A 14,492-nucleotide genomic window follows, 5' to 3' on the forward strand; every position below is an offset into this window, starting at 1 on the left:
TCTGGAATTCTGCAGCTTGAATATGATACGCCTATGTGTATACTTTTTTTTCTTAGTATTTTTCCTGCTTGGTGTTCCCTGAGCCTCCTGGATCTGTGGTTTGGTGTGCTCATTAATTTTAGAAAATTATCAGTCATTGTTACCTCAAGTATTTCTCTACTCTGTTTTCTACTTCTTCTCCTTCTGGCATTCCAATTGCACATTATTAGATCCTTTGAAATTGTCCCACAATTCTTTGATGTTCTGTTCTTCTTTCTTTTTCCATTCCTTTTTTTCTTTCCATTTTAGTTTGGGATGTTTCTACTAACATATCTTCAAGCTAACTGATTCATTTCTCAGCTGTGTCCAGTCTTCTGATAAGCCTATCATAGGCATTATTTATTTCTGCTTCAGTTTTATTCTTTTGTCTTGAAAAAAGAAAACTGGGCTAACAGCTTAGGAGTGGCTCCCACTATTGAAGGACAGGATCTCTAGCACTTCCTTTGATTCTTAGAGTTCCCATCTTTCTGCTTATGTTACCCACTTATTTTTGTACATTGTCATTTTTCCCCCATTAGATCACCTAACATATATTTTTTATTGAGGTAACATTTGTTTATAACATTATATAAATTTCAGATGCACATCATTATATTTCAACTTCTGTATAGACTATATTGTGTTCACCAGCAAAAGTCTACTTTCCATCCATCACTGTACAAATGTCTCCCTTTACCCTTTTCCCCCTCCTCTCCTCCCTCTGGTAACCACCAATATGTTCTCTATATCTATGTGTTTGTTTGTTATTGTTGTTTGTTTTTTAATCTTCTACTTATGAGTGAAATCATACTATATTTGTCTTTCTTCATCTGACTGACTTTGTTTAGCATAATACCTTCATGGTCCATCCATGTAGAACCCTTAACATATTAATCATACTTATTTTAAATTCTCTGTCTGGAAATTTCAAAATCTGTATCATGTCTGAATCTGTTCCTCTATTGTTTTAGACTTGTTTGTCTCTTCATATTGTGTGTATGTGTGCTTTTTTCCTGTTTTTTAACCTTCTAGCATGCCTTATAATGTTTTGTTAAAAGCCAAACATGATGTACCAGGTAATAGGAACTTAAATAAATAGGCCTTTAGTGTTAATGTGGCTAGGTGTTGAGCTATGTTTAATGTTTGCTATATTTGTAGATGGCAGAGGCTTTGAATTCTTCAAGTGTCCCTATTTTTGTCTCTCCTGCTGTTTTTAAGCTTCCCCAAGAACTCCTCCTGAAATAAAGCCTCTATCTTACAGCTCTTTCACCTATAATTCACTGTTATACTAGAGCCCTGCAGCTGTGATGGTAAGATGTGGGGGAGGGAAAGAATTCTATAATCTTGTGATTCAATTTCACTTTTTTTTTGTGAGCCTGTGACCCTGCAGTATTACCCTCACAAGTGTTTCTTAGCTCTCCCCATCCACTCCTCTTAAGGGAAGAAGGAAGGCTTGATAGCGTGGAGTTGGGTAAGTCCCTGATAAATTTCTTTTCCCTGAAGAGGACTTTGTTATGGAGAATGTTCTGAGTGTATTTCAGAAAGGTTACTTTTCACCTTTCCCTGCTAGAGCCAAGGGGAGTGGTATTTTTTTATCTCTTCACCATGAGAACCTGGTGGGATTCCTGGAGGTAAAACTCACAAAAGTGTAGGGAGCTCTGTAAGACTTTGGCTCCCTGGGAGTTTCTCACTTCCATGCAAATTCACATGAAGCCTCCAGAAATTTTTCAAAATTACCAACTATGGGTTTCTACCAATTCACGGCTCCTACTTTTGCTGAAGTAGGCTGTGATTCTTTGTCTTCATCCATCTCTCCTGATTTGGGGTGGTTGTTTGATTTTGGGTGGTGGTCTTTCCTCCAACCTCAATTCTCTGATGGGTCCAAGAAAAGTTCTCGGTTTTTAGTTTTTTCGTCCTTTTCCTTATTGTAAAGATGGGAGTGATGATTGCTAAGTTCTTTATGTGTTGGAGCTGAAACTGGAAGTCTCTCTGTTACTTTATTTTTAGAAGTTCTAGTCACTTTAAACCCTCAGCTAAATAATACTCAACATCTCTAGGGTACAGAATGAAATTATACCTCCTTACTATATTTTACTGTATTTCATATAAAACTTGGGTCATAAACATGAAATGACTTGCTCAGGCATCTCACGGTCAGTCAGTTGCTATTTTGGAGATACAGATCCCTAGTTTGGTGCCATTTCACTGATAACAATATGGTGTCTGCTTAAATTGAATTCAATTAAACACAGCTTATTTAAAAAATAGATTTCTATGTTATATACAGCTATTCAGGCCAGGGGAGTCAGGACCAGGATTAGAGTCTCAGGTAGGAATAGAGTAACCCTAACATCTTTTCCTTCTCCCACACTATTCTAGGCTTTCCTCTACGTGCTTGGCCATGGCTTTGGCCCTTAAGATAAGAGACTATGTGGACCAAAAGGAAGAAGTGAAAACGGAAGAACAGGGGGAATAAAGACTTGCAAGAAATGTTTTTTTATCTACCTACAAAGAAGTGAGAAAAAATAGCTTGGAGAAGCAGGTCTCGCCACTCTTGAATCCATTTTGATGATGTCTTTGTGTATCCTACAAAAAAAAAAAAAAGTGCTATCTGAATGGTCAAGACCCTCATTTGGATATGGATGTCATCCTTGGTCCCCATAGTCAGTACAGTGCAGCCATATCTGGTGCTAACTGTCTGAGTTTAATCCTGGCTCCCCCACCTACATGCTGTGTGACTTTGGGCAAGTTATGTGAACTTTCTGTACCTTAACTCTTTCATCAATGAAATGCTCCTCAAAATGTTCTTGTATGGATTAGATGAATATATCTATATCTGTATTTCTGTGTTTGTTAGTAGTGCTTTGTATGTAGTAAGCACTTAACAAATGTTAACTGTTACTATAACCATTCCTTCTCCACTTCATACACATCAGTCCTATCTGTATCTCATAAGTTCAGTGGCTTTCTCTCCAGGACTCATTTTTAGCCTTCTTGAATGCAGATATATAACTGCAGGCTAAGGGAGAGATGGTTTTTTTCACCAGCTTTATACCCCACTTAAATTGTTGGCATCTAAATCCAACCTGAGACTTTTAAGTATTTTGCCAATTTACTGAGTCCAGCAAATAACTCCTCGTGCCTAGTGCCTACAGGGTGTGGTACAAGATGTGCCTTTCTGGTTTGGCATTGGTTCCCCTGATAACTCCTTCCACTCCCTACCCATTCAACCTTTCTCGTATATGAAATTATATTCTTTGGCCATTCATTTCACGTAATTGCAGCATTTAGTTTTGAGTCTGTGCCCAGAGGCCTGTGGGCAGTGGGCATGTTTAAGAAATCTAATAAATGAAGGGAAATAAATGTACAGAGTGAAAAGTAAATGGGCCAATACTATTCAGAGAAAAACCCCAAAGTGACTGCCTGCTTGCTAGAACAGGAATAATTTTAGAACAGGTCAGTAATGTAAACAAAGTTAATGAGAACATTTTGCTTAGTAAATATACTAGGTCTGTGCTTTCTACCTTTCTCCTGGGTCTTTGCTTCATAAGAGGAGTCTTACGACCCTTTTCTGGTGAATAAAGTGCCTTGACCAGAAGCCAAGGTGGTCAGCCTTTTGCTCCATTCAGCTCTCAGGTGACCAAGGCTATATGGAGGCTGTGGGGTAATTTAATTTTCCTTTACTAGCTCTTTTGAAAAAGATACTGTGAGTATTCAGTTTACACAAATGGGGGAGCTCTCAATCTGCTTTGTAAATCATTCTTTTCCTTTTGTTGACTTTGTCTCTGGATGTGTCTTGTTGGGCTCAGCTTATGTCCTCCTCCCTCCTCGATGTAATTAAGTGGCTCCCAGAACAGCTAGTCACATGGATACACTTTCATCTGGTTGGTCACACCAGGCTCAGAAAGCATTCATACCTGTGTCCTTCACTCATTTTACTAACTGATGTTTTAAAAATGCTATCTATCCATCCATCTATCCATCTATTCCGGAGAATTTTTACATATGGTTTGTTTCATTGATCTGACCCTTCTTGAGGAATAACTGTGGCTTATATTCTTAGACTCCTTTGCACTTGACAAAGAATATTCACACGTACAATGGTGGAAAGAGCCTGAAATTGATAGTTATATACCTGGTTCAAATCCTGTCTTTGCTGGTTGCTAGTTCTGTAATGTGAGGCAAATCATTTATCCTTTCTTAGCCTGAGATTTTCATGTGTTAAATGGAGACCATCATTATATATATGTATAGCATCTATGTAGGAATGTGTGATGAATATATTACAAAATGATGAGGTAATAAAGACAAACATTTTTATCTCCATTAAAAAAGGAGAAAATTGAGCATAGCAAGCACTGTTTCTGCCCTACCCATATGCCTTTCTCTTATGTGGGAAGGTACCTACAGATGGTTCTCCTGCACTGGGTCAGCCTCCTGGGTTTCTCTGCATGGGGGTGTCCTTTGACCTTTGGGTAGACCAGAAGTGCTTGAGAACTAACATTTGAAGAGAAACTTCCAATTAATGAGGGACAGGAGTAGGTGGTAAGTACCCGTGCTTCCTTGCCCTTTGGTGGGACAATTCTGAGCTGAGTTCTACACAGTCACACAGAGAGTTCTTGGTAGGGTAGGAGGGTGGATTGAGCCCCAGCTGCCCAGGGCAGTAAACCACTCACTAACATTTCCTTCCCTGTCCCTCTTCTCAACTAGTTTCTTGGGCTCACCCCATCTTTGATATGATTTTGAGATGACCCAGATAAGACAGCAAGACTCTCAGAGGTTAAGATGTTCATGCACAGTCACATAGCACTTGAGGGGCAGAGGTGTTATATGCCTTTTCTGCTGAAATACTCTCCATGGTGTTATGGGATTACACATGCGGGAGACTAAAAATCAATTTTATGCAATTTTTCATTGGAAAACATAGTGATTATTGAGAAAAAAAAACCCAACTTTTTTCCCCTTTACTTTTAGATTTATGAAGCATATTTTAAAAAGACAAGGGACGAAGAATCTTGAGGTGAACAGATGAAAGTTGCACAGTCAATAAAAATGAGATCTGGGAAGTAAGGGAGGAACATCAGTTGAGACTTTGAAAAACTTCTGAAGCCATAGAAATAAATTTTAAAACAATTACCTTTATATTAGGAAGAACAATAAAAGAATGGCATTTCTGCTTGGGAAAGGTGGCCTAAAGTTAACCAAAGTAGAGAAGGCAGAACCATTTGAGTTTTTGTTTCTCTTTCCTTTGTTTTTCTTTAAAGAGAACTGTCTTCAAATGATAAAATTTGGCACTCACTTGCTTAAGATTAAATTGACACTTAAGTTTGGGGGGGAGCTACTAAGAGATCATTTAGCAGCTCACAATGCATTGCTGTCTCAGGCCTAGACATCATTCAACTTTGTATACTGGAAAAACGAGAAGATATGATAACAGAATCATTTCAATAATTATCAACTTACTGTGGAGACTTGGGGAAGTGCCAAAAGTTCTGACACATACATCTATAATACAGAAACTACAGACAGATACGTCTGAATTTTGTTCTAGATAAAAATTCTAAAGTGGATTGTTAGGATACAGTTATTTAATATTTAGAAAAAGGAGGTGGTCATCCCTACAAAGCAGGAAAGTTTTGCTGAAACACATTATCGCAATTAACCTTATTTTGAATTTGTGATTGCATTATTAGATGTAAATCAGGGGTGTGTTTTTGTGTAGTGAATATTGTTATACACAAGAGTGTACGTTGATTTTCACCTTCGTGTTGATTTGCAGTTTTGTTTGTTGATTAGTGTATTAATTGAAGTAATGTCAACTGAATGGCCTTCTCACTCAGTGGATTCAGAACTCATGAAACATGTCCTTAGGCTTTTAGTTCAAAGGAGGATTGCTATTTTTTGGTATCATTTAGTTTTGGAACAGGTTGATTTGTATGGTTTTGGTGTCAGGCCTCAGTTCAAATACTGGCTCCAACAGTTTTTAAGTAAATCAAGAAACTCTTAGTTTCCTTAGCTACAAAATGGGGAGAAAAAATAACAGTTATTTCATAGCATTCTTTTGATGATTAGATGAAATAAAGTGTGTCAAAGAACGTCATAAATTATTATGCCTTATATAAATGATAGTGATTATTGCATTTTAACAAGACAGTGTCTAAATTTTCAATCATTATGAGAAAATCTACATCTAAAATCTAAATCCATTATGAGAAAATCTAGATACATTTCTGCTTACTTGTTTGGGTTGGAATAAAAATACAAAATATTGCCTCTCTTTAGAGAGAGTTTAATACTTTGCTAACTAGAAACTCAACTCCTTTTTAGATTAGGTCCAAAATTACCTCACTTGGTTGTTTTATGGAAAGGCTGCCTAGACAAGGGGTTGACAAACCACAGCCCATAGGATGAATGTTTTCTTAATAAAGTTAGGTGCGTTTTTTCGTGAGGAAGATTGTCCCTGAGCTAACATCTGTCACTAATCTTTGAGGAAGATTGTCCCTGAGCTAACATCTGTGTCTGTCTTCTTCTATTTTGTATATAAGACTCCACCACAGCCTGGCTTGACAAGTGGTGTGTGGGTCTGTACCCAGGATCCAAACCTGTGAACCACAGGCTGCTGAAGTGGAGCTTACAAGTGTAACCACTATGCAACCCATCTGGCCTCTAAATAAAGTTTTATTGGAACACAGCCATGCTCATTCACTGATGCATTGTGTGTGGCTGCTTCCAAGCTACAATGGCAGAGCTGAGTAGTTTTGACAGAAACCTTATGTCTCAAAAGTCAAAAATATCTACTATCTGGCCCTTTATAGAAAATGTGTGCCAGCTCCTGGCCTACAATAAAAAGTGTGTATGTAATGTGATATAGCCATATATAGCCATACTTAGGGAGGATATGGTTCAGCAAAGATAAGGAAATTCTGGAGTTTACAAGATAGAATAATCAGAATGGGAGCCCAAATATTAGAGACAGTGTGCACATTTTATCTATTGAAGTTACAAGGGAGTTGTTCAGTTTTTTAAGCTTGTAGTCAGAGAACATAACACAAAAATCATGACTTTGGAGCTGATTTTAAAATGTTATTGGTGTTGGAATTCAAGGACTTGGTCTGAAGAACCACTTGGGGAGAGAGACTCCAAAGAGAAACTGAGTGTGCTTTGGGATTGCTTGGCTGAGATTTTCCTGTTTAACTTTGATGGAAGTCCTGGACCAGTGCTCTCATGAATCCAATCATTTGTGAGAGCTTAGGAAATTCTCTCTGCAGCTTCCAGAAGCTACAAGCTTATGCCGCTGAAAAAATATATTACTTGCAATAGTAGCTGCTTTGTACTAAGAGCCTGGCATACTGAACTTTGTGTAGTAATTTGGCTCAGTCATATTTGAAATAGGCAACTGCCTTTACTAAAATAAGAATCAATGTCATCCTGTGCCCTCAATATAGACTGTAGCCAAACCTTCTTCAAGAAGTTTCAAAATAATTCAACGCGTTTCCCTGAGCTTTCCCAGGCAAGCAGGCTACTCTGACTTCTGATTCATTGGTCAAGACTAAATGGATATGTTAAGAAATGTATTTCCTAAGATTTTCAAACTGGCCAGAGATAGTGGTCTGGATAATGCTGGGAGCTTCACCATAATAAAGTTTTAATGGTAGACTTAGTGGTTTGTAAGTTAGAGCCAGTGAACTGTTAAATTATGATAACGAATCTCTAACTTTGAATTTATTACGTATTTTGGGGAGTGGGTAAGTGATTACTTTTTAAGTGTATAATTTTTGTGCTTGCAAAAATAAATTATATATATGGATGTCCATCTACACTGTTTTTTGATGTTCAAGGTCACTGAATTGTATGAGCAGAAAAAGGGACAGCTTGAAGGAGTCTGTAGAGAGTGGCATTAACTAGGTCTAGAGAAATGTGTGAGCTTAAGATGAGTCTGGATAATCTGAAACTAAATCACAGAATTTTTAGAGTTTGGAGCATTTGTAATGATTATGTCAATCTTTTCCACTTTTAACCCCATTTTGTAGATGAAAAAACTGACGACAATGAAGTGATTTTGCTATAGTCATGCATCTACTTTCTGGAAGAGCATAGATTAGACTCTGACACTGAAGTTTAGTGCTGTTTTCTCCACACGCCATTCCTAAGCTGATTGAGAGGGAGTGTGCCTGTGAAGGAATTCAGTTAATGGGGTATGAACTGAGAGAACCATTTTGTATTAAATGAGTTTGGCCAATACTGAGGAAGCTTGAGACTGAGCAATGAGAAAGTGACAGTTTGAAATGTATCTGAGAGGAAAATTAGTGCCATATCAGAAACAATGTGGACAACTTTATGCCAGTGACTGATTGGAACTAGAAGATTTTTTTTAAGTCTCTTCACTTAGCAAATTCTTAACAGGCTAAAGGAAAAAGCAGATGCTCATAAACATGTCTGACATCCTAGAACCTGTCAAAATCCTGTCAGGAATGTGGCTAATGGAGCTCCTGACAAAGAGGCAGTAAATGAATGACATGGCTGACAGGGTTAGGATGTTAAAGGACATAGACTTTGTGAGAATTGACTTTTAAATAGAAGGAAAGAGATGACAATGATAGCATTTAGGATCTGTGTGTGGGAGTTAGAGTGTCATCATCATTTAACTTAATAATTTATCAATCTTATTATAGGTGAATAAATAACTTCACACACATTTATAAATGTCGTTAAGTCTGTGTCTAACCTGTGAAGGAAGATTTTTTGTACCTGCCAGCATGATGCCCTCTTCCTCAAATTAATCCTGGAGAAAAGAATATAAATAAACAGAGGAGAAACATGAACACCCAGAATGAATAAAGCCAAACAACAAAGAAACTTTGAGAACTTCCTGAGGGAACAGAAGACCGTTTGCACTGGTGCAGGTCAGCTGCAGCCGGAAGCCAAAGGCGTCTTGAGGTGGTTAGTGAAGCTTTTTCAATTCTGCTCTTGTCTTTCTCCATCTTTCCTCGGCCTTGCAGAGATGACCCTGGGTAATGGCAGGGCAACACAAAACCTTTGCTGGGGAAGGAGTTCATGAAAACAGGTGCTGACCGACCAGCTTACCTTCCTCCCATCTTTCTGACTCACAGGGCTCATGGATTAAAACCTAGGGAGACTGCCTCCTCCACAATGCATGTTCCCCTTGAGGTCTAAGGTGGAGTCCTGAAGTGTGGAGTTGCCTGATGAGTTCGCTACAAATCAGAGTAATTCATGGTGGTTTGGTGGTGCCCGGACATTCCACACTGAGGCTCATTCTCTCTTCTTTAACTCATCTAAACTGGGCAGAGTAGCTGATATCTTCATGAAAAGATGAGCTTCCAGGCCAAAATAACTAGATATCTGAGGGCTACATGTATCCTCTCAACTAGAAATATTAGAAGTTCTTAAATTTTAAGAATTTAAAATAAACATGATAAAAATACTTAAGCCATACATAAGACAAAATCATAATAAAAACAAAGTGGAAATATAAAGTATAAGTTTAAACGAAGAAAAATATATGAGATAAATAGGAGGGTAGATACAACTGAAAGATAAGCTAATGAACTGGAAGAGTAAATTGAGAAATTCTTCCAGAAGGCTGCAGACATGTATAAAGAAATAAAAAACAAACAAAAAAAGATAGTAAGTATGGCAAATAGAAGTATAAGTGCCAATATCAATATCTAGTCACAGGACACCCAGAAGAACAGCGAAGATGTATGGAAGGAAATAATCTGAAGAAATAATGGAGGTAAATTACTCAGACTTAAAGAAGAGAGAAGACCTCAGTTAGAAAGAGCTAATGGATTATCAAACATGAAAGAAAAGGAAAACCCAGACCGATACATATTATGATAATATCCAAGAACATTAAGTACAAAGAAAAAATTCCTTTATTGTTTCTAAAAGTTTTCTAAAGGAGTCTACAAGCTTCCAGAAAGAAAGTGAAAATCATCTAAAAATAAACAGCAGTCAGATTGGTATCAGACTTTTAAATGACAACACTGGATACAAGAAAACAATGAAGTAACATTTTTAAGATATTGAAAGAGAATAACTTTGAATATAGAGTTTTACATCCAGCAAAATTGCCATTCAAATGTAATGAGTAATAAAAATACCCCCAGGTCTGGAAGGCCTCAAACAATTTGGCTTATGAAAGCACACGTTGAATATACTTTTTGGAAAAGTATTCATTTCAGAAGAGAAACACATTCAGAAGATTGTGCAACAGATATGTTAAAAGCGAGAATGATAAAATATTTTGGGATCTTAGGCTCTATTAATGTGATGTGGAGTGTGGATGGTGGGACACCAAGGGACTTTGTGAGCCTGCCAGACCACTTTTCTATTTGGGGAGAAGAGATAGATCTTGTTAGGCTGATTTCATTAGTTTTCTAGGGCTGCCATAACAAAGCACTATAAACCAAGTGGCTTAAACGATGGAAATTCATTTTCTCACAATTCTGGAGGCTAAAGTCCCAGACCAAGGTGTCAGCAGGTTTGGTTTCTTCTGAGGTCTCTCTTCTTGGCTTGTACATGGCCAACTTCTCCCTGTGTCTTCACACGGTTTTCCTCCTGTGTGCAAGCATGTCTATGTCCTAATCTCCTCTTCTTATGAGGACACCAGTCAGATTGGTCTAAGGCCACTCTAATTACCTCATTTTGCCTTAACTACCTCTTTAAAGATGCTATCTCCAAATACAGTCACATTCTGAGGTCCTAGGGGTTAGGACATCAACACATGAATTTTGGGAACATACAATTCAGCCTATAATACTGATATTCTCCCAGCACACACTCATAAGCATACTAGCCAATGATTGTTTTGATTGTTTGATGTCAGGGCCATTAGAAGTTGCTATATATTTTAATATCAACTCTAGATATTGAAAATTTAAGAAATAAATAAGAGCAAATAGTTGTGTGCATGGGTTAAGAACTATCACATAAGAACAAAAATAGAATGTATGTCTTTTAAATCAGAAGGAAAAATAAATTGATCTATTCAAAGAAAGCAGAAAGCAGAAATAGAGGCCAAAAATGTAGTAAATGAAAAAACAAATATAAGTAAAAAGAAAAACAAAAAAAATAATTACATTAAATGTAAATGGGTAAAACATATTTATTGAGACTCAATTGGATTTTAAAAAGATACAATAGGAAGCTGATTTCAAAAGATATATTGAAATAAAGGATACAAAAAGATAAAAAATGAAATAAAAAACACATCTGGAAAATATGAATTGAAAGAAATCTGGAGTAGACATTTTAAGAACTGACAAAATAAAACAAAAGGAACAAAGAAGGATAATAACATACAGTAAATGGAGCAGTAGGACAGAAGGATATAGCTATTTTGATCTATTATGCACCTAATAACACAGCTGTAAATAATATCAAGCACCAAGAAGCAGAATTTCAGGAAGAAATAGATAAATCATCAGGTGTGGCTGAAGATTTTACACACACCTCTCAAAAGCTCATACATCAAGCACATGCATGAGTCTCCCCCCCACCCCCTACAAATAGCAGCAGGATCAAAGACCTGAGCAACACAATACAATAAATAAGCTCTTGATAATATAGAGAAATATATATGTATGAATTTCTACATCCAACTGAGAATACACATTATTTATAAGGGCACATGGAACATTTACAAGAATAGACTATAAATCAATTTCATTGCCTGAGTCCTCTGACCATAAGTTCTCTCAATTTTATATGCAATAAAATGAAACATTAATGACCAAAACAATAGCTAAAACATAGCTCATATATTTGGAAACTAAGTATTTCAAAATCATCCACACGTTAAAAATGAAAACATTATCTGTCAAAATTTGTGAATGCAGTTAAGCAGAAAAATTTATAGCTTTAAAAATAACATGAAACTACAAAGATTAAAAGTAAGCGGGCTAAGTTTTCAGCTCATGAAGTTGAAAACATAGAGAGCAAACCCAAAAAAACAAGAAGGAAGGAAATGGTAAAGATAAAAGTAGACATCATGAAAATCAAGAAGAGAGGAACAATAGTGAAGATTAACAGAACCAAAAGCTGATTCTTTGAAAAGATTGACAAAGTAGATCTCTGATAAGATTACTCAAGAAAAATAAGAAGCAAATAAACAAGATACACAATGAAAAAGTGACATAATTGTAAATACAACAGAGATTTGAAGCAGACACATTTGAGAACTAGAGGAAATAAATACATTTCTAGAAAGATATAAAATGCTAAAATTGTCACAAGAAGAGAAAACTTGAAGAGACCAAACAAATAATAAATTATGGTTCTCAAATAATCATCCAACTTCAACAGTAATAAGCAAGCAAAAAAACTCCTCAGGTTCCAAAGATTAATTTTACCCAAATTTCAAGGAAGAGTAAATTCTGTATTATACTAGCTGTTACAGAAAATACAGAAGGATAAAAAATTGCCTACCTGATTTTTCGAAGTTTTATTGAGGTATAATTTACACATTGAAAATGTACAATTTGATTTCTAATAAAGTTTTACAGTTTTGTAGCTATCACTACAATTGCATTTCAGAACCAACAATCATCACCCAAGAAATTTCTTTCATGCCTACAGTCAATTCCAACTCCAACCACAGTCCAGGACAACCTGTGATCTGCTGTTTCTAAAGTTTTATCTTTGGTAGAGATTTCATACACAGACGTACAACACTTAATGATGGAGATATGTTCTGAGAAATTTGCTGTTAGGAGATTTTACCGTTGTGTGAGCATGATAGAGTGTACTCACAAACCTAGATGGTATAGCCTACTACACAACCAGGCTGTATGGTACTAATCTTATGGGACCACCATCGCATATACAGTCCATCCTTGACTGAAACGTTATGTGGCACGTGAATGTAAATGGAATCATACAATATGCAGCTTTTTTTATGTGTGTTTAATGTTTTTGAGGTTCATCCATACTGTTGCTTCTATCACTCATTCATTCCTTTTTTATTGCTGAATAATATTGCTGTCTACTGTATTAGTGTCCTAGGGCTGGTGTAACAAATTACATGTGGCTTACACAATAGAAATTTATTATTTTGCGGTTCTAGAGGCTGTAAGTCTGGAATCAGGGTGTTGGTCAGGCCTTGCTCTCTCTGAAGCCTTATGGGAAGGATTTTTCCTTGCTTCTTCCAAGCTTCTGAAGGGTGCTGGCAGTCCTTGGCATTCCTTGGTTTGTGGCAGCATAAGTCCAATCTCTGCTTCCATCTTCACATGACCGTATTCCCTCTGTGTCTGTATCCAAATTTCTCTCTTTTTATAAGGATATCCTTCATAGGATTACGGCCTACCCTAATCAAGTGTAACCTTCCTGAACTTGATCATCTGAGAAGACTCCAGTTCCAAAAAAGGTCACATTCACTTGTTCAGAGTGGGTGTGAATTTTGGGGGACCCTATTTAACTCAGTACACATGCATGTACCACATTTTCTTATTCATTCTTGCTTCGAGTTTGGGCTATTACAAATATCCTTGCAGAAATCTTTGTGTGGATATACGGTTTCATTTCTCTTGAGTTGATATCTAGAAGAGGAATTGTTGGCTTACATGATGTGTATATTTAACTTTTTAAGAAATGGCCAAAATATTCTAGTTTATACACATAATTGCCATACCTGGTATTGTCATTCTTTTTGGATATAGCCATTCTAATGAGCGTAAAATTCTCGTTATTTTAATTTGCATTGTCCTAATGATTAATGATGTTGAGCAGCTTTTCATGTGCTCATTAGTTATTCATATAGATATTCTTTGATGCAATATCTATTCAAATATTTGCCTATTTTCTAATTAGGTTGTTAGTCCTTTTATATTGAACTGAAAGTTTTCTTTATATATTCTGAACACAAGTCCTTTGTCAGATATGTGATTTGAAAATATTTTTTCATTCTGTGATTTGTTTTCTTAACTTTATTTTGAAGAACAAAACTTAGCTTTTGATGAAGTCAAAATTACCATTTTTTTTCTTTTATGGCTCAGTTTTCGTATCATATCTAAGACCTTTTTACCTAACTAAGGTCACAGAGATTTTCTCCTATGTTTCCTTCTAGAAGTTTTATAGTTCAAGCTCTTATATCTAGGACTATGATACGTTTGAGTTAGTTTTTCTGTATGATGTGAAGTAAGGGCTTAATTTTTTTTTGCATGTGGATATTCAATTATTCCAGCATCAGTTTTGAATAGCCTATCCTTACCCCATTGAATTGACTTGGAACCTTTATAAAAAATCAATTGACTATAAATTAAAGGTTTATTTCTGTTCATCAACGTGTATATCTATCTTTAGGGCATACCATACTGTCTCGACCACTGTGGCTTTGTCTTCTGAAGTATGACTGATATACCCAGAGACAGGGATTATGGGTGAGGAACTCATAAGTAAGGGAAATGAATGAATAGCTGGGGGTTGCCCTTTTTCTCTCTCTTTTCCTGAATCCC

At 36.4% G+C, this 14,492-nt stretch overlaps 1 long non-coding RNA gene across 1 annotated transcript; it reads left to right on the plus strand.

Annotated features, from left to right (window-relative positions):
• Positions 1 to 1,176: 1,176 nt before the first annotated feature.
• LOC139080585 (uncharacterized) lies at positions 1,177 to 4,360 on the plus strand. Its single transcript, XR_011535196.1, has 2 exons — positions 1,177 to 1,328; positions 2,398 to 4,360. It is a non-coding gene; the product is annotated as an uncharacterized lncRNA (long non-coding RNA).
• The last annotated feature ends 10,132 nt before the right edge of the window (positions 4,361 to 14,492 follow it).

This window comes from Equus przewalskii, chromosome 31 (assembly GCF_037783145.1).
Source record: "Equus przewalskii isolate Varuska chromosome 31, EquPr2, whole genome shotgun sequence".
Lineage (NCBI taxonomy): Eukaryota > Metazoa > Chordata > Mammalia > Perissodactyla > Equidae > Equus > Equus przewalskii.